The sequence below is a fragment of the Macaca nemestrina genome, chromosome 10, assembly GCF_043159975.1.
Source record: "Macaca nemestrina isolate mMacNem1 chromosome 10, mMacNem.hap1, whole genome shotgun sequence".
NCBI lineage: Eukaryota > Metazoa > Chordata > Mammalia > Primates > Cercopithecidae > Macaca > Macaca nemestrina.
In genome coordinates this window covers 14,458,618-14,480,066 of record NC_092134.1, presented here as the reverse complement: position 1 = coordinate 14,480,066, position 21,449 = coordinate 14,458,618, and the positions used below count along the sequence as shown (strand labels likewise).

Here is a 21,449-nt window from a genome sequence, read left to right as displayed (position 1 = left end):
AGTCTTAGAAGACCTTAAAAGCAAAACTGGAGCTGTGAAACTCATAGCTTCAAAGTCTCCACTTTAGTTGTGTGCAGAAAGTCTGTTGGTGCCAACATACCAAAGTCCTGGGTTGAGAAGCCTTTCTCTCCAGGCCCCTGCCTGTTCTAGGTACTAATGTGTGATTTGCATCATAACAATATTTACCACTTAGTGAGCACCTACTGTTTACTGGCTGATATGGTTTGGATCTGCATCTCTACCTAAATCTCATGCTGAAATGTAATCCCCAGTGTTGGAGGCGGGGCCTGGTGAGAGGCGATTGGATCATGAGGGTGGATTTCTCATGAATGGTTTAGCACCATCCCTCTTGCTATATGTCCTCCCGATAGTGAGTTCCCATGAGATCTGGTTGTTTAAAAGTGTGTAGCATTGCTCCTCCCTCTTGCTCCTACTTTTACTATGTGACATGCCTGCTCCAGCTGTGCCTTCTGCCATGATTGTAAGTTTCCTGAGGCCTCCCCAGAAGCTGAGCAGATGCCAACATTGTGCTTCCTGTTCAACCTGAAGAACAGGAGCCGATTAAACCTCTTTTCTTTATAAATTACCTGGTCTCAGGTATTTCATTATAGCAATGCAAAAAACAGATCAATACACTGGCTCTTGTCACGTGTTATCTCTGATCTTTACAAGACCCTGCAGGTGTTATTTATTCACAAGTATAGCTCATCCTAGGTTCATACTTTAAGTATCCCAGACTCTCTGACCAATGCTTAAGAAGATAATACAAAGCCTGCCTTTCTCTCTTTCTCTTTCTCTTTCTTTCTTTCTTTCTCTTTCTTTCTTTCTTTTTTTTTCTTTCTTTCTTTCTTTCTCTTTCTTTCTTTCTTTCTTTCTCTTTCTTTCTTTCTCTTTCTTTCTTTCTTTCTTTCTCTTTCTTTCTTTCTTTCTTTCTTTCTTTCTTTCTTTCTTTCTTTCTTTCTTTCTTTCTTTCTCTCCTTTCCTTCCTTCCTCTTCCTTCCTTCCCCTTCCTTCCTTCTTTCTTTCTTTCTTTTCCTTTCTTTCTTTCTTTCTTTCTTTCTTTCTTTCTTTCTTTCTTTCTTTCTTTCTTTCTTTCTTTCTTTCTTTCTTTCTTTCTTTCTTTCTTTTTTCTTTCTTTCTTTCTTTCTTTCTTTTTCCCTTCCCTTCCCTTCCCTTCCCTTCCTTTCCTTTCCCTTCCCTTTTTGACAGGGTCTCTGTTGCTCAGGCTGGAGTGTAGTGGCACCATCTTGGCTCACTGCAGCCTCCGCCTCCCAGGCTCAAACAATCCTCTCAACTCAGCCTCTGCAGTAGCTAGGATAACAGATGCACACCACCACACCTGCCTAATTTTTTGTAGAGGTAAGGTTTTGCCATATTGCCCAGGTTGGTCTTGAACTCCTGGACTCAAGTGATCCTCCTGCCTGTGCCTCCCAAAGTGCTGGAATTACAGGCATAAGCCACCACGTCTGGCCAATAAAGTCCTTTCATTTGGGGCTTCCCTATCTATCTCTCTTGGCAATGCTGGTATCTTTGTTCTTCAAAGCTCTCCAGGGCACTGTTGCCTTCTAACACTGTGTCAAACTTAGCAGTGATGAAACTTGACTTTCCTGGAGGGGCCGATTTGTCTTGGTGCTTCCAATAGTCCGTGGCCTCATCCCTACCCCATTCTGGGTAAAAATATTGGGAGGCCAGGGATATTGTGATGTTTAGAAGCCTCCAAAATGTTGTTAATTTGTATCAGTTTATTAGGAGCTGGGAACTTAGAATCTCTTTAAAGGATTATTTGCAAGAGCTGTTTTTATTAGCATGCTGGGTTTAGGTTTCTGTTTAATAATGCCCTGGTGGGTGAGTTGGAGGGAGAGTTGATTGCATATGGGAAAATGCATTAATCAAGAGTACTGATGCAGACAGAGTTGGATTAAGAAGCAGATAATCAGGCAGTGGTCCCATTTCAAGAGGAGCTAAAACATTACTGGAAATAAAATCAGACAGAAAAAAAGGTATGTTGTCCAGAGTGTCTCTCAGGAAGATTCCAGGATAGGATAACTTGTGTAAGATGCTTTGATGGGGATAGGGGGACATGCTGTCACAATAACTGAAGCTCAATCAATTTCCTTCTAGGTAAGTGGGGTCCTCTTACTGTGGGGGGCTTTGCTCAGTGGGCTCTGCAGGCTTGGGGCTGGAGCTGAGTTCCCTGGGCAATGGAGGAGAAGCTCTGGTGATTTAGACAGGGCTTTCCATAAACTCATTAAGTTTGTTCATTCACTAACTTATTCACTATATCAATCAATCATTCAATCATGTGTCTAGTAACTATTTATCTGGCTTCTACCTGGAGCCATGACTATTCTAGATGCTGGGGATATGGCAGTGACCATGACAGACAGGGTTTATGTCCTTCAGGAACATTCTAGTAGGGATGGTGGCAGACAATAAACAGATACATGAACAGGATAGTTTCAGGTTGCACTAAGCTGTGGGCTGGCCAATGGTGTATGAGTTGACTTTTCATGGAAACTGCTCAAACAGGGATGAAGGTGAATCCCTGCACCAACTGGATCCTCTCCTTTGGGAATTTGAACTAGAGAAATGGCAAAGTTGGTCAGTTAATAGCTGTAGGAGAAAAAAAAATCCATCTCATTCCTACCTGATCTATCATGGTTCATTAAAATATCTACTTTGTTTTATTTTATTTTATTTTATTTATGTTCTGGGGCACATGTGCAGGTTTGTTGCATAGGTAAACGTGTGTCATGGTGGTTTGCTGCACCTAAAATACCTACTTCTGCTCTCTTGGAAATACTGGGGAAGCATCAGTCTATCCTTCCTCCTTTCTTCCTCATTCTACCCAATGGGAGTAAATAGATGATCTGTTGGTGACGCCGGGAACAACACCTGAGCATGACCAGCTCCATCTTTTCTTCAAGCTCCAGTTTCAGAGTTGCCAGGCTATAAGGAATGTCCATGCCTGGCTCTTGCTTCTGTGTCACAGGATGAGATGCTCTCCATACACCCTCAGGTCTCTTCTGGCTCAGCAGGTGTAGAGCAGACTGTGCTGGGAGCCTCTACTCTTGGCTCGGATCTCTGCTCCAAGTTCTAGTCTTGAAGAGAAAGAGTAGAGTTCTTGCCACTGGTCATAGGTCTACATTGCGTTTGTAGCCCAACTTTACCTCCTCTGAAACTGATATCTTTATTTTTATTTGACTCCTATGACTATTTCTCGGTTGGGTCAGAACCCACAAGGGGAAAAGATGTAATTGGAAACTCAGAGAACTCAATGGAACTAGAGGCTTGTACAAAGAGAGGCAAGACAGAACTAGTGAATTGTGTCAGCAATAGATCTCTAGAAGGAAAAACGTTCTGCAGCTCAGGGGGTGACAAGATAACCCAACCACTAGAGCTGTTCTTAGATTTTGAGTCTTCATATTTCCCAATTATGCTTCTGCCCTGGTATGGTCTGTGGTCTGACTGGCTGATTGTTCTACAGTTCCCTAGAGATGCCTGTCTCTATTCTTATAGTCATAGCTTCCTTGCTTGTTGTGTTAGCTTGAGTGAATTCTTGGCAACCAGAAGAACCAACCTAACATGTAATGAAAAGGCTTAATAGAAAGCTTTTCTCCATCCCCAGAGATTCAATATGATTTAATCGGCAAACTTTTTTTGAAGTTGCAGCATATGTTCATTTCTAGACCCTGAGAATAATAATGGCTACTATTTAGAATGTTTCCTATAAATCAGGCACTTTCCAATCTCACATTAGTTCATCTCATCCTCATAACACAATTCTGTAGGTAAAACTATTTCCACTTACAGATGAGAAAACTGAGACATGGAGCATTTGAGTAAAGCACTCAAGATTTCATACCTGGTAGGAGTTATGGTCATAGCTAGTGGTGTGGTCAAGTTTGGTTTCCTCTAGAAGTAGCTACTGATTCAAGGATTTGAGAGCAAGTGGGGAGTGAAGGGGAGGGAGGGAGGGAGACAAGAAAAGGAAGAGAGATACTCAAGGGAGAATTTTCCAGCTAGCTACCACTGGGCATCTGGAACTTAATTCTGCTGGAGAAATACTGGGAGCCAGGTAGACAATGTGCCTTAGATATATCCCACCTGAGGGATGAGGGAACTGTGGATCTGTACAGTTGAACTTTGAACAACACAGGCTTGAACTTTGCAAGTCTACTTATACGCAGATTTTCTTCCACCTCTCTCACCTCTGAGACAACAAGATGAACCCCTCCTCTTCCTCATCCTCCTCAGCCCACTCAACATGACGACAAGGATCAAGACCATTACAATGATCCACTTCCACTTAATGAGTAGTAAATATGTTTTATATTTGTTTTTTATTATTGTACTTTAAGTTCTGGGGTACAATTCTTTGTTATTTTCTTAATAACATGTTCTTTTCTCTAGCTTACTTTATTGTAAGAATGCATATAAATGTATACACATTAATGTATATAATGCATATAAACATATGAGTTAATAGACTATATTATTGGTAAGGCTTCCAGTCAACACTAGACTATAAGTAATTAAGTTTGGGGGAAGTAAAAAATTATATGCAGATTTTCAATTGTGTGAGGATAGGTGCCCCTAACTTCCTCATTGTTGGAGGGTCAGCTGTATGCAGTACTCTCTTCTATCAGGCATTGGCTGCGCACTGCTCCTGGATTGGAGGGCAGGTATTAATTCTCTGGCCATACAGGCAGCAAAGTGGACTCCATCATCAGGCAAAGGCCTTCAGGTAAAGAAATGCAGTTGCTGGCTGTTGAAAGAACATGAGCTCAAAAGTCAGACTGCCTGGGTTCAAATTGTGGCACTGCCACTTGTAGCTATGTGACCTCAGAAAATCACTCAGTCTCCTACTGAGCCTCACCTTCCTCATCTGCAAAGTGGGAATTAAAGGATGACTGGCAGCTGGGGATTGCTGAAAGCAGTAAATGAGATTACATATTGGAAATCCTAGCACGGAATAAGTCATCAGTCAAAATACCCAGTACTGCTGCCGCTGTCGATGTTGCTCTGGTGCTAACCTGTAATTAACATCGCTTCTCTGTTCTTCCCAAGTTCAGCCGTACGCGGCTCCTCAGATATCCCCATGCTCCTTCATAGGTCTCTGCTGTGGCTGGGATATTTTTCCCTACATCTCACCCTCTTCCCAGCCTGTCCTGTTCGTTCTGCTAGGCCCAGCCCCATAGTCACCTCCTTAGAGGAGCCGCTTAGAGCTCCTACCCCAGTCCCGCAGAATCGAGGGGTGGGGGTTGAGGCACGGGAAGGATGGCAGCTGCTTACAGGTGGATCTGGAATTGGAACCCAGGTGGCCAGGCACCAGATCCGCATCCTCGGTCACGTTGGTGTATGAATAAGGCCCTGCACTTCCCTTGAGGAGTTCACCATCGGGAACTCAGGTAGGGACCTCGCTTCTTTCTTACGAGACAGCATGCCAGATTTTGACAGAGTGAGAGTGAGCACTGGGCGGACAGCGCTGGATTCTGCTGGGTTGGGGGGTAGGGGCTTTGGGCGGCTTCTCTAAGGAGGTGACTATGGAGCTGGGCCTAGCAGAATGAACAGGACAAGCTGGGAAGTGGGTGAGGTGTACACAAAAATATCCCAGCCATAGCAGAGACATATGGAGAAGCATGGGGGTGTCTGGTGAGCTGAGTGGGGCTGGAATCAGGAAGAACAGAGAAGTGAGGTTAATTACAGGTTAACATCAGAGTAACATCAACAGCAGCAGCAGTATTGGGTACTTTGAATGATGACTTATGCTGTGTTAGGATTTCCAACATATAGTCTCATTTACTGCTTTTGGCAATCCCCAGCTTCTGGTCATATTTTAATTCCCACTTTGCAGATGAGAAAGGTGAGGCTCAGTAGGAGATTGAGTGATTTTCTGAGGTCCTGTAGCTAGCGAGTGGCAGTGTCACAATTTGAACCCAGGCAGTCTGACTTGCGCTCATGTTCTGACACTTAACCATAATGATCTCTCAAAAGGCCTTGTAGTTCATGAGAGAGATCTGAACTTGACTTTTTAGAGCAGGAGACTGATTTAAGAGACTTTCTAGAGATTGAGTCAACAGGAGATGGTGACCAAGTGAATATGGCCTGAGGATGGTTGACCCCCAGGACTGTAGACATTTGCAGCACAGAGGAAGAAAAAGGGGATGTAGGATTTGGAATTAGACCTGCCTGTAACATATATTTTAAAATGCTGTCTTGTCTGGGCATGGTGTCTCATGCCTGTAATCCCAGCACTTTGGGAGGCCAAAGCAGGTGGATCACTTGAGGTCAGGAGTTAGAGACCAGCCTGGCCAACATGGTGAAACCCCATCTCTACTAAAAATACAAAAATTAGCTGGGCATGCTGATGGGCTCCTGTAACCCCAGCTACTTGAGAGGCTGAGGCACGAGAATCACTTGGATCTGGGAGGCAGAGGCTGCAGTGAGCCAAGATTGCACTACTGCACTCCAGCCTGGGCAACAGAGCGAGACTCCATCTTTAAAAAAAAAAAATGCTGTCTTAACCCCATTTTGAGCCCCTGGCTAGTGGTCAGTCAGCTACTCTTCGTGAACACCTGATTAAGTTGCACTCCAAGCAATTCCCCCTTCTGGGCTCTCATACTTGGGGCCACTCTGTACCACCCAAATTGCCCCAGTGCCAGGTACCAGACAACTAGGGTTAGCCCCTTGTGCTGGAACCCACACAATTATTCAATTTAGCAAATCCACAAGAATTCAGTGAAACCTAACTAATTCCACCCTGCTTGTCATATATAAGCTGTCCCTTATGGTCTTAGCTTGCTGCCACCCTGTCCCCAGGTACAGTCCCTTGTATGGCCCTGCATGGCAATCTTCTCTGTTTCAGAGCTGGAAGTAACAACGTGTTCTGCCTTCCATCTATCTAAGTGTCACTGGATTGTATCCCACCATCCAAAGAATCCTTGAATCTCACACACCACCACCTGGGCTTGAGTTCCTGGCTCCGCCACTTAGTCACCGAGTGATCCTGGGAAACTCATTCATGTCTCTGAGTCTAAGGTTTTTTTTTTTTTTTTTTTTTTTGAGCATTTTTGAGACAGAGCATTTTTTTGAGACAGAGTCTCACTGTCACCCAGGCTGGAGTGCAATGGTGCTATCTTGGCTCACTGCAACCTCCGCCTCCTGGGTTCAAGTGATTCTCATGCCTCAGCCTCCCGAGTAGCTGGGATGACAGGCATGCACCACCACACCTGGCTAATTTTTGAATTTTTAGTAGAGACGGGGTTTTACCATGTGGGCCAGGCTGGTCTCAAACTCCTGACCTCAGGTGATCTGCCCACCTCGACCTCCCAACATGCTGGGACTACAGGCATGAGACACTGCGCCCAGCCTTGAGTCTCAGTTTTTTCATCCATAAAGCAGAGTCAATAATCAATGCCTTGAATGGACCAAGGAGAGGAGACAATTAAATAATGGAGATGGAGTCTCTGGCACAACACCCCCTCTTCCTCTCATTTTCACAAAGAGCCAGTTTGAGCATTAGAGAGCGGGGTTGAGGCTTTCCAATGGTACCTGGAAATCCCAGAATAAAAGTATCATCTGTTTAGTCTGCTAGGAAGACCCTGGTCAAGTCCTGCCTTGTAAACATTGGCAAGAGATATTTGAGGGGCAGTATTGAGAGGCTCAGGGGAAACCCTTAGATGAACAAATAAGCTATTTGTGCTGTGTGTGTACCTTGCTTTCTTGGCACCTGTACACCTATTTCCTCTTGGCCTACAAATGCCAGAACACCACTGAGCGTGCCTGTTCAACTTCGGAGATGTTTATGCTACAGGGCAGGAAACACAATTCCTCCAAAGAACTGAGGAGCGGGAGGAAGGTCTGCAAATCACAGCACGGAGCGCCCCCCACCCCAGCTTCCATCACAGTGTTTCTTCCTACCACGCATGCAGTAGAGGGAGAGCCCCCTGAGACCACGAAAATGAAAAACAGCAGCCTGTTTTCCACGCATGGGGGAATGTCGATGCATCCAGAATCAGCTTTTTCACAACCTGTTTGTCCGGAATCTTATATCTAAATTATGTTCCTAGAAATTTAATAAATGAGGTTTAATCGAATGCACTTGAGCGGCACTGATGAAATCTGTCGTGGAAAATATTACGATTTCATTGTTTTTCTATAACCTCCTTGGGACCTGCTTCTTCTCATTTCCACACCTCCTCCTTTCCCTCCCATTTTCAGGTTTTTAAGTTTTTAGCTTAGCTTTGGAGTCTGGCGAGGCCGCTGGAGAGTGATTCGCGCTCTCTCTCTCCTCCATTACCCACAGCAGGGAGGGGCTGGATGCCTTGGTCTCACCCTTGCTGGGAGTAAACAAAGTTATAAACAGTTGTTTTAAAAAATAGTTGGTTTCAGATGAAAAATTTCTGTATTCAATTTGTCTTATGTACCTAGAATGCCACAGTAGCACTTCTCCCCCAGGGAAATATGTTGGACATTTTAGCTTTGGTGTACTGCCTGTCACTAATGCCATGGAAACCCAGAGCTGCACGGAACAGATAAGATCATCGCAGCCGCAGAGAACTGCCTGGTCCATGCTGGGCACCGCACTTAATAGCTTTACATGATGTTTAATCCCTAGGACAACGCTATGAAGTAGGTGGTTTATCATCACCAGTTATTACAAAGGAAATTGGGACTCAGAAATGTTTAATAACTTGCTCAAGTCACGCAGCACCAAGTGGTGAAAGCAGAATTTGAACTGAAGTCCATCCGGATTGAAGGCTCATAGCTTCAGCTTCTTTACAACACTGCTTTCTGCTGTCTCACTTTGCAGATAGGAAAACTGAGGCATAGGGATGTGAAGAATGAGTCGTGGTTAAGAGACTGGGTTCTAGAGGACAAATTCTTTTTGACGGGGTCTCGCTGTGTCACCCAGGCTGGAGTGCAGCGGTGCAATCTCGGCTCAGTGCAACCTCCACCTCCCAGTCTCAAGTGAACCTCCCACCTCAGCCTCCTGAGTAGCTGGGACCACAACTCTACACCTTCACACCTAGCTTTTTTTTTTGTATTTTTTTGTAGAGACAGGGTTTGGCAGTCTTTACAGCCTGTTGCTCAGGCTGGTCTCAAACTCCTGAGCTCAAACAACCCACTTGCTTTGGCCTCTCAAGGTGCTGGGATTACAGGTGTGAGCCACCATGCCCAGCCGCTAGACATCAAATTCATTTGTGGTATCACGTTGGGCAAATTGCTTACCCTCTCTGAGCTTTGGTTTGTACATTTGTAAAATGGATTAGTGTGAGGATTAGGAGAGAATAGATGTGATGTGCTTAGCACATGCTTGTCATGGAGTAAATGCTCAATGAATTTTAATTGAAAAAGAAAAGACTGCTTCAAGGTTAGTTAGAATTGTGTGAGGCTGTGAGTAACTGAAGACGTGGCAAACTTGTCAGGAATTGTATTTGGTTCACAAAACAAGAGGCTTGCGATCAGATGCTCAGGATTACATCTGCAAGAACATCCTCAGGGACCCAGGCCCCTTCTATTTGCCTGCTGTACCATTCTCCATTCTCATAGTGTGACTCTCTTCCTCATGGTGTCAGAATGGCTGCTGTTGCACCTTCAAGCATTCTGTCCATGATCCAGGCAATAGAAAGTGGGTGTGGCAAATCCCATTTTCCGCAGAAGCTTTGTCTTTCTGTCCTGGAAGATACTCTCCCTAGGTTTGTGTCTCCTCATTGGTCATAACCACCCCCAGCTGCAAAAGCCTCTGGGAAAGTGAAGGTGTTGGCCACATGGGCTGGGTGTGTCTGAGTTGATATTTGAACTTGGATCTTATTAAGGCCAAAGCCTCAGGCCTTACTACAGTGTAACCTTTCCCCTTATTGTCTCTGGTGTGGCCCAGTTGTACACGGGAAAACCGAGGCCCCAAGAGGAGAGATGAGTGACCATTGCCACCAGAACACAAGTTAGAGCGGGAGCCGGTTTCCTGATTTCCAGTCCAGCCTTTCCACGGTGCCAAGCAATCTTAGCAATGACAGTTTTATGTTTACATAAATAGAAGGCCTCTGGTTTTAAACCCTAGACCTTATCTTCAAAGAAATAGGCCAGAGGATGTGACAGGGGCTGGAGGACAAAGTCAGCTCAGGGGCAGTGCTGGCCTTGGGCAAAAATCACTCAATAACCCTTCTCTAGCTTCCAGTGTTTCATAGCGAGAACCATTTGATGTTTCCTTAATGGCTCAGACCATTCCTCATCCCCGACCCTCACGTTAGGGATCCGAGTGTCATCTACTCCCATCCTGTGCCCTTACTCCATGGAACTCTGTCTGGTGCTCTGTAAGGGGACACTCTTGTCACACAGGTGCATCCACAGTCAGATAACCCGATAGGCATCAGTGATATTGAATGAATCAGTAAATGAGCTCATTCGCTGGGTGGACTTTGCACATCCTGACGGCTGCTCCTCTGAGAGAGCGTTCTATTTTATTTTTGTTTTTTTTGAGACAGGGTCTCACTCTGTCACCCAGGCTGGAGTGTGGTGGTGTGATCACAGTTCACTGCAGCTTTGACCTCCCCAGGCTCAAGTGATCCTCCCACCTCAGCCTCCCTAATATCTGGGACTACAGGCATGCGCCACCACACCCAGATAATTTTTATATTTTTTGTAGAGGCAGGGTCTCTCTATGTTGCTCAGGCTGGCCTTGAACTCCTGGCACCTTCGGATCACCTGTAATCCCAAAGTGCTGGGATTACAGGTGTGAGCCACCGCACCTGGCCTGAAAGAACATTTTAACAGGGGCCTTCTGGAGACAATTTCCTCATCCGAGGATGACTCCACTAGGGAAGGTCCTAATTCAGCAAGTGCTTGGGTGGGTGATATTTTGAGAAGCTTCTAAGGGCCTCTCGAATTCTCCTATCTCCTAGTTATCTGTTGACTTGCTACAGTCTGGATGAAAGATTGGAACAGGATGCATGTGGGGTGACCCCAAGGGACACTCGATGTAAAATGAGATCTGGGGACAGAGTTGAGCTGGAGTTATCACCTTGAATGGTCTCCAGGGCTGTGTGGTGAGAAGCCAGGAGACAGGAATGCAAGCAGCCAGGCTGAGTGCCCAGGTGGGATGAGGGACTGAGAGGTGGATTGATGAGATGGTACATCCCTGGACACTAGTACACCTTTCCTTAATAGTGTCCCTGCCACTAGCACATAGGAGGCATCCTGCAGCTGGCTCAGACACTTCTGGTGGGAGTCCTACTTGGAGGAGCTGGGATGTTTTGTGGAGTAGAATCTTAAAAAATGACAACTTTGACCATACATTTGTTAGGGTAGGAATTAACAGCCAGTCCTCTAGAATCTCCTGCCTTGGCTAAAATCTCACTTTCACTATTTACTGTGAGGCCTTTGGAACAATTATAAAAATGACCTTGGACAACTGTTAAGAGTATGGAATGAGATAACATATATTTTGAAACATTTCATGCATCCTAGGTGTTTGTATTAGACAGGGTTCACTAGAGAACCAATAGGATATCCATTTATTTATTGAATTGGCTCGTGCTGTTATGGAACCTGACAAGTCCCAAAACCAGCAGTTGGACAGTTGGAGACTCAGGCTGTCTGATGGTGTAGTTCCAGTCCTATCGCAGGTTGTCTTGAGACCCAGGAAGAGATGATGTTTCAAGTTCAAGTACAAAGGCAGGGAAAAAAAACCTGATGTTCTAGCATGAAGGCAGTTAAGCAGGAGGAATTCCTTCTTTCTCAGCCTTCCTGTTCTATTTGGGCCTTCAACTGATTTGACGTGGCCCATCCATGTCAAATAGGAGAGGCGAGCCTCAGCTTTACACAATCTTCTGATTCAAATGTTAATCTCATCCCCCCCAAAACCCTCACAGATACAACCGGAATAATGCTTGACCAAATGTCTGGGCACCCTGTGACCCAATCCAGTTGATGCCTAAAATTAACCATCACAGTGTTCAGCAATTGTTAATCCATATTGTTATTTTTATTGTCTAGACTGTCCTTCAGTTTCTTTATCTCCTACAGGGGAATAACAATTCCAATCCTGTCTGCCCTCTTGGGGATGTTATGAGGCATAAATGAGATAATGCTTATGAATATGTTTGGTATCTTTTAAGGCAATATGTGGGTCCAGACATATTCAGGAATTGAAGACAGATAATTGACCCAAATTACCTCTGGAGATGTCCTTGGTTTCTAGAAGTCTGTGGCCATGTGGACATTCAGTGTATACTAAACCAGCAGTCCCCAGTCTCCAGACCATGGACTGGTACCAGTCTGTGGCCTGTTAGGAACTGGATGCACAGCAGGAGGTGAGCATTGGGTGAGTGAGCATTACCACTTGGGCTCTGCCTCCTGTCAGATCAGAAATGGCATTAGATTCTCATAGGAGTGTGAATCCTATTGTGAACTATGCATGCGAGTGATCCAGGTTGCGCGCTCCTTATGAGAATCTAATGCCTGATGATCTGAGGTGTAACAGTTTCATTCCCAGACCACCACTTCCACCATCCACAGAAAAGTTATCTTCCATGAAACCTGTCCCTGGTGCCAAAAAGGTCGGAGACCACTGTACTTAAGCACTGCTTGTGGGTTTGGGGATACTCAAGAGAATAATAATTTCTACTCTTAGGAAATGTATAATCTCATTAGGAGAACAAAATCTTTAAGAATCCACATACGCTTGGATTCTTGGTTGAGTTTAAATGGAGATTGGTATGTGGCAGAGACAACCTACATGCTCAATAATCTCATGCCCTCCTCTTAGCCATGCAGGAAAATCAAATTTCCCACGTTTGTTTGCAATTAGGTTGGAACCACATGACGGGGTTTTAGCCAGTGGAATGTGGGTGTCTCTTTGAAGGTCCCTTAATGCTCCCTTTGTTACAGTGGGTAGCTAGTCTGGCATAAGCAGGGCAGGAGAGGGCTCCCCCTACACCATACACACACAAACACACACACACAAACACACATGCCAGGAGTGTCGGGAGATCATCAGGTGATGGTCAGGCTGTTGTTAACTGTCTCTGTAAAGTAATAATTGGTCACAGCTGGTGCCAGGGGAAGGCAAGCTCTCAATAGATGAAAACATCTGAAACTGGTGATTAGCAGCTTCCCAGTAAGATCTCAGGAGTTGGGAAAGTGGACTTAAGCATGCACATGTAGACAGCCCACCCCAAAGGAAAAATCAGGGGCGATGTAACTCAAGACCTTGGAACTGGTCAGGCGCGGTGGCTCATACCTGTAATCCCAGCACTTTGGAAGGCTGAGGTGGGCGGATCACGAGGTTAGGAGATCAAGACCATCCTGGCTAACACGGTGAAACCCCGTCTCTACTAAAATACAAAAAATTAGCTGGGTGTGGTGGTGGGTGCCTGTAGTCCCAGGTACTCGGGAGGTGGAGGCAGGAGAATGGCGTGAACCTGGGAGGCAGAGCTTATAGTAAGCAGAGATCACGCCACTGCACTCCAGCCTGGGCAACAGAGTGAGACTGTCTCGAAAAAACAAACAAACAAACAAACAAACAAAAAACCTTGGAATTATGCCAACGTATAAAACTCTAAGTCAAAAGGTCAAACTGTACACTTGATCTCTCAAGTGGTCTGTTCTTGGCCCTCTTCCAAGTGTACCTTCCTTCCTTTCCTTCCTGTTCTAAAGTTGTTTAATAAACTTTCACTCCTGCTCTAAAACTTGCTTTGGCCTCTCTCTCTGCCTTCTGCCCCCTATCGAGCTCTTTCTTCTGAGGAGGCAATAATCGAGGTTGCAGTAGACCTGTAGGGATTCACCACTGGTACCACACTGGTGCCATGTCTCAGATATCTTCCACCGCTAACCCCTTTCTCTCCTCTTCTGCAGTGACAGTGGAGGTCATGCATTGCAGATTGCAGCAACACAAAACTAATGGAGCCTGGATCCTTGAGTCACTGCTTGGAGGAGAGCCATCAGGAAGGCCTCCTGAGCTGCCAATGACTGTAAAGTTAGTGAGAAATAAACCTTGATTGTCTTAGGCCATTGAGATGTTAAGTTGGTTTGTTGTGGCAGCCAGCAATGTCTTCTTATATCACACAGGGTCTGTCATGCCAGAAATTGCTATCTATTTGCAGCTACTGATTTGCACTGGAGCCTTCTGGGGGAAAAATGCCACCAGTCTCAGTGGCTTGGTGTTCAGACAACACCGTGGATGATAGCTTGGGTAGGGGGAGATGGGGCTGAATAATGAAAAGTTGTAAAGTGACCAAATGATCCATTCAAGTGAATCCACTGGGAGGAGAAAATTTCAATGGGCGTTGTGACTCAGTTTCAGTAACAAGTCCTGGGGGTTCAAGGAAAAGAGCAGTTCTGAAAAAAAAAAAAACCTGATTCTTACTTTTATTATCATAGATTTAGCACTGTTGGAGAAAAGGATTGTATGGGTAAAAATACAAAGTGCTGCAACACTGTGGTCCCTAGCACCAGTGCAGTGGGGTCCTCCTGTGGGGCAGGTGGTGGATAAACTGTGTACACCGCTAGAAAAGTCAGCGCCAGTTCGAGGGAGCTCCGCGTGCCACAGGTGGAAAACAGTGCTGTGGCAGTGGTGGTATAAAAACAGCAGCTTCCAGGAGTACCAAACACTAATGTGACATCACCCCCTAGGGACTTCTAGATTGGAATGAGAAACTTGAGGGGATAAGTGATTTTGCCAGTTATGCTGGTGGGAAGGGGCTATGGAGCTAGTGAACTCGAGTCTGTCCCTGCATGTGACTGCATTTGTGTACATACCAGCTGTAGAGTCCTGGCAATGCCCAGGTACTGTCCACACCAGGCAGCATATCCATAAATGCAAAGTGAACACAGAGAAATACCGAGGGGATTTATAGCAAAGGAAACAGTAGGACAGACACTAGCAGACTCATCCTTGTTGCCTGAGCACACCAGAAGATAGATTGTGGCTCTGAAATGTCACAACAACGCCCAGCTGGTGGGGGCCCCTAACTCCCTTTCCTTTCTTGCTTCAAACTGTTTGTCTTTTCAGACTTAGCTGTCAACTCCCTTCCCCTGCCATCTTTCTACAGGAAATCACAGCCCTTATCCAGCACGGGTGTTTTCTTTCTCGCCAATTTTTAGCTGCTTAGAATGTGAACACAAAGGGGGAAATGCAATTTTTAAAAAATACGTGACTGTAACTGATTTATTAATAGCCTATAATGTTGGTAATGGGCAATCTATGAGTCTGTTCTTAAGAATTTATAGGACAAATATTCCAGAGCCATATTAAAGACACCACTCATAAATGCCTGCAAGCCTCAATCTATTAACTTAGGTGGTGGGAGAATATCATTACCTGTAGGAAAACAAACAGAGATCCAGCCCCCAGCTCTGATTTCCTTAGATGCTCCAAAAGGCATACAGTAAGTAAGCAAATTGTATGATATGCCATAGGCAAAAGTGTCCTGTGCATAGATATCAGCCATTGGCTTTTTAACATGTGTGCATGCATTTCAGAAAGGCTTGAGCTTGGGGAAGCAGGGTGGTGGGGTCAAGAAGTCTTAGTCGGACTGGGCTTGGTGGCTCGCACCCGTAATCCCAGCACTGGGAGGCCAAGGTGGGTGGATCATGTGCGATCAGGAGTTCGAGACCAGCTTGGCTAACATGGTGAAACCCTGTCTCTACTGAAAATACAAAAAATTAGGTGGGCGTGGTGGTGGGCACCTGTAATCCCAGCTACTCGGGAGGATGAGGCAGGAGAATCGCTTGAACTCAGGAGGTGGACGCTGCAGTGAGCCGAGATGGCGCCATTGCACTCCAGCCTGGGTGACAAAGCCAGTCTCCGTCTAAGAAGTCTTAGTCAGTGAGGGTAGGGCTGGGAAGAGGCAGAATCAGGCCAGGCATTAGAATCCTTTCCCTTTTTTTTTTATTTGTTAATATTCAAAATAATTCTGAATACAAAAGTAAACCATGCTCCCAATGGAATATTTAACAAATATTGGCAAATGTTAAAGAACAGGAAAAAAATGTCCCAGCATGCAAGCCACCATGGATAACCTCCTTTTAAATCACTGTTTCTTACAGAGTGGTGGGTAGACCACTTGCATCAGAATTGCGTCAGGGATGAGGGGCGGGGGCCTCATTATGAATGAAGATTCCCAGGTCCCACCCAGATCTGCTAAATCAGGGTATCTTCGGGAAGTGGCTCTAGCAAACTCTTCAGGTTGTTCTGAGGGAATCATGCTGAAGTTCAAGAAGTTTGATTTTTTTTTTTTAAAAGCGATTGTAACCCCAATACTGGTTCCCAAATACCAACTCTCAGCTTGGTAAAATCAAAATCACTTGGGGACGGTATTATGCACAATTGCCAAAAGGTATAAACAACCCAAATATCCATTAGCTGATGAATAAATAAACAAATTGTGGTACATCCAGGCTGGGTGCTGTGGCTCACACCTGTAATTCCAGATCTTTGGGAGGCTGAGGCAGGCAGATCACTTGAGCCCAGGAGTTTGAGACCAACCTGGGCAGCATGGCGAAAACCTGTCTCTACAAAAAGTACAAAAATTAGCTGGCATGGTGGCATGGGCATGGTGGCATGCGCCTGTGGTCCCAGCTACTCAGGAAGATGAGGTGGGAGGATCGCTTGAGCCTAGGTGGTGGAGGTTGCAGTGAGCTGTGATTGTGCCACTGCACTCTAGCCTGGGCAACAGAGTGAGATAAAAATTAATAATAAAAAATAAATGAAGTGATACATGCTTCAATATGGATGAATCTTGGAAACATTATGCTAAGTGAGAAAAGCCAGTCACAAAGAACAAATATTCTATGATTCCACTTATATAAAATGTCCCAAATGGGCAAATCTATAGAAACAGAAAGAGGTTAGTGGTTGCCAGTTGCTGGGAGGACACAGTGAGATATGGGCTTTCCTTTTGGGATATACGTTTTGGGATTGGATAGAAGTGATGGTTACACAACATTGTGAACATACTAAACACCACTGAATCGCACATTTTAAAATGCTTAATTTTACCCTGCAAATTTCACCTCAACAAAAATTAATTTAAAAAAATTAAATTACTCGAGGAAAGAAAAAAAAAGCCAGATTCCCGGACTCTATACTTGGAGATTTTGCTTTAGTGTGTCTGGGGCAGAGCCCAGGACTCTGAATTGTAGAAGGAAACCTTAGTAGCTACTTCTCATGCAAGGCCAGGTTTGAGAGCCCCCAGTCTGAGCTAGAACTAAAGCCATAAAGATCCAGAAGGCGGTTGGGCATGGTGGCTCATGCTTGTAATCCCAGCACTTTGGAAGGCCGAGGCAGGAGGATCGCTTGAGTTCAGGAGTTTGAGACCAGCCTGGGCAATGAAGCAAGACTTTGTTTCTACTAAAAGAAAAAAACAAACGAGTTGGGCATGGTGGTGTGTACCTATAGTCCCAGCTACTCTGAAGGCTGAGGCAGGAGAATCGCTTGAGCCCAGGAGGTTGAGGGTACAGTGAGCTATGATTGCGCCACTGCCCTCCAGCCTGAGCAACAAAGTGAGACCCTGTCTGGGAAAAAAAAAAAAAAAAAAAAAAGATTCAGAGACACAGGATCTGTCAAAAATTTAAGCCATGTGCGAAATGATAGTTTCCCTTTTTGCTTCCCTTAAGTCCCTGTATGCACCAAATGTTTGTGGCCCCCACCCTGCCCCAAATTCATATGTTGAAGCCCTAACCCTAATGTAATTTATGTAGAGGTGGTAGCCTTGGGAGGTAATTGGGTGTAGATGGGTCATGAGGGTGGGGCCCCCATAATGAGATTAGTGTCCTCATGAGAAGAGGAAGAGTCCAGAGCTCTCTACCATGTGAAGGTACAGCAAGAAGGTAGCCATCTGCAACCCTGCAACAGGGTCCTTACCAGGAACTGAATCTGCCCTCACCTTGATCTTGAACTTCTCAGTCTCCAAAAGTGTGAGAAGTGTTTCTTGTTTAATCCACCCAGTCTATGGTATTTTGTTACAGCACCCTGGGCTAAGATAGCCTTCTAAGACTTCCATGCCTTTGCTTGTGCAGTGCCTCTGCCCAGAATTCTCTCCTTCTTGACCTCTGCAAGCTTATCCTAAACACCAGCTCAAGTTCTGACTTTGGAAGGCTTGATGAGTGAGTCCTCTCCCCTTCTGAGGGCTTAGGCATTTCATCATTAATCAAGGCATTTAGTGAGTTGACTTAATTCAGTCTTTGACTGCATTTGATTTGCCTTCATCTTGCATCTGGTTCTACCACCTGCATAATTTTTTCTTCTACTTTCATTTGCATTTATTTTCTGTTGAATTTACTCCCGTGCCATCAGTTTTGGTTTCTTCAGTTTCTTCTGGGATATCTTTTTCTTCTGTACAACCTCCTCTTCTGGTTTAGTAACAATCTGTTCCTGTTCCATAATGATCAACTTGATGTGGCAGGGAGAGGTCATGTATGGCTTAATCCAATCATGAGCTCTTTAAATCTAGCAGTGCATTTTTAGGTGCTTTGTTTACCTGCATAAGCTCAGTGACCAGACAGTCTACATCTAAATCCCTCAGTTCAGCATGACTCTGCATTTTTATGCACATGCAACAAAAATTTAGCACTCTTTTTGGGTTACTGTCCCTGTGTCCAACCTCACCGTTTGGCCTGGGCATACCCACAACGCTACCCTTGTAACGTTGCAATGGTGTACACTGTTTATGTAAAGTGACATCTTTCAGATGCCTGGTGGCTCCGGGTGCGGTGGCTCACGCCTGTAATCCCAGCACTTTGGGAGGCTGAGACGGGCGGATCACGAGGTCAGGAGATCGAGACCATCCTGGCTAACACGGTGAAACCCCGTCTCTACTAGAAAAAATACAAAAAACTAGCCGGGTGAGGTGGGGGGCGCCTATAGTCCCAGCTACTCGGGAGACTGAGGCAGGAGAATGGCGTGAACCCGGGGGGCGGAGCTTGCAGTGAGCCGAGATCACGCCACTGCGCTCCAGCCTGGGCGACAGAGCGAGACTCCATCTCAAAAAAAAAAAAAAAAAAAAAAAAAAAAACACACCAGATACATGGTGGCTTTTCGTATTTGAATGCCCGTGATGGCCCAGGCAGTTCCATGCTGTTCTTAAAGTGAACATGAAGATTTGAATCCCTTGATTTGTATAGTTTTCTGCAGTTTTCTGGGTCAGGTAAATTGAGAACCATTTTCACGGGTCACCTCAGGATGCTTGGGCTGCATAATTTTTTCATCATGTGTTTGTTTCATCTTTCTTCAATGTTTTAAAAATATGAGGTTCACACTTTTTCTTGGGTGAGAATTCACCTGTCTCCCTCACTCAACTCTGAGCTTCAATAGGGCAGGGTTCCCACCTTGCTCATCACAATGACTCCTTCTGCATCAGCCTCCGCATCCTCAAGTCAGCCAATTCCCTTCTCTCTCCACACTTCCCATAGTAATAACAACACTGATCAAAACAATAGAATATTAACAGTGTGTCTTATTGAGCACTTATGACCCAGGCATTGCAGAAATTCGTTACATAAATCTTTTCCTTTGATACTTACAACAACCTTACAAAGATACTGTTATAATTATCACCCCTTTACAAATAAGCAAACTGAAGTCCAGAGAGCAATTTGGCCCATGTCGAAGATAGCAGAGTCAAAGGTGAAAGCGAAGCTGGAGTTGAATTCACCTGTGTCTTGACTCCTAAGTCTATGCTTTTAAACAAGCCTCCCACTTGCCTCCCATTCTTTGTGCCTCAGTTGGTGCTCTTAGCACTGTTTGCCTTGTAAACTGTGGTTTACCCATCATTTATTCATTCAGCAAACTTTTTGAGACACTGCATGAAGTGGTGGAGACTCAGATGAGTGAATGAAATGAAATCCCTGCTTATATTTGAGATTTCTGTTGTTTGTTCACTGACTAGCACCCACTTTCTTTTCACAGATCGTTGCCTTTATTGAAGTAACCTCTCCCCACTGGAGACAGTATGATGGGGCCATATTGGGGGCTCTACTCTACTCTGGCCAAGGAGTGGGCCTTTGCTCTTAACAAGGCCAGTCCACCATCCCCTCCCCGGGACTTGATGCTGAGCAGAGGGACAAGGGGCTGGAGAGGTCTGAGGTTCTATTTCCATCCCAGCTTCCTGGAGCATTCTTGGTTCATTCCTAAGGCCCAGTCTCCAAACTCACATTGATTTCTTGAGCCCTGATATTCTTCCATTAAACTGCCTTGCTGTTTTAAGTTAGCCAGGGCAGTCTCTGTCACTTACAACCAAGGAGCCCTAAATTATACAGGTAAGCAGTACGTGCAGTAGGGATGCACTGCAAGGGCACCCAGTTGAGCCTGAAGAGGTCAGGGAAGGCATCCTGGTGGAAGTAACATCTGAACTGAATCTTGGAGGAGTAATAAGATATAGAAATGGATGGGGGAAGGGTACACAGGCTGAGGGAGAAGGATGCTCATAAAAAAAATTAGTAGCTTCTATTGGGTACTTTTCTCACTTAGCTCCTATGACAACCCCTTAAAGTTGGTGCTGTCACTGCTCCTATTTTATAGACGAGGCTCAGAGAGGCAGTGTGATTTGCCCAAGGCCACACAGCTAATGAATGGTAAAGATGGGGTTTGCACCTAGTTCCATCAGCCTCCAGAGGCCTTGATTTCACATTAAGGGGATTAATATTTAGTCTCCAGTCCAGGGGCCATTGTGGTCAGTTGACTACATCCTTCCTGGGGCAGTGGTGACTTTTTTGGTAATGTGATTCCCATTTCTGTGTATTCCTCAAGGAGGCCTCTCTGCAGGCATGTGGGGCTAATGGCTGAGTCATTTCTATTTTTTCAGAGCCATTGTTTATTTCTTTTTAGGGGTTTGGGCAATTAGAGGAGCCAGGTGGCCGGCCCTTGTGAATTGCTTTTGTTTGTGGATCTGATGCAGCCTCCACTGTGGCTAGGGTAGCAGGGAGCTGCTGTGCATCTAGCTTCAGGGAGGACATGAGGGACTGTCAAGAGCAGAGAGAGCCTGGAAGGCAGCCAAGGGCAAGGCCAAGTCCGGGAGGGGGAGCTTCCAGATGTGTGTGTGTGTGTGTGTGTTTATGTATGAAAGAGATAGAGGATGGAGGTTGGGGGACATAAGCTGAATTTCCACAGCCTGAATTAGTTTCTCCTTTTCTTAGCCTCCTCCTTTCTTCCTTCCCATTCCTTCATTCAATTTATGCATTTATTTTTCTCCTTTCAAATATTACAGCTTATTTTAAAGAAAAATTCAGTTATAAAAACGGAAAACAAGTGGAACCCAAGTTCATGACCCCAAGTCAATCACTGTTAACAGTCTGTCACTTTGGGAGGCTGAGGGGGGCAGAAAACTTGAGGTCAGGAGTTCCAGACGAGCCTGGCCAACATGGTGAAACCCCATCTCTACTGAAAATACAAAAATTAGCTGGGTGTGGTGGTGGGCAGCTGTAGTCCCAGCTACTCAGGAGGCTAAGGC

At 45.3% G+C, this 21,449-nt stretch overlaps 1 long non-coding RNA gene across 2 annotated transcripts in view; it reads right to left on the bottom strand.

Moving 5' to 3' along the window:
• Positions 1-2,709: 2,709 nt before the first annotated feature.
• Positions 2,710-21,449, bottom strand: part of LOC105495013 (uncharacterized) — a 28,860-nt gene continuing 10,120 nt past the window's right edge. For both annotated transcript variants that reach the window (XR_011608779.1, XR_003021139.2), the window contains exon 3: positions 2,710-3,101. This is a non-coding gene — a long non-coding RNA (uncharacterized lncRNA). The remainder of the gene's footprint in view (positions 3,102-21,449) is intronic.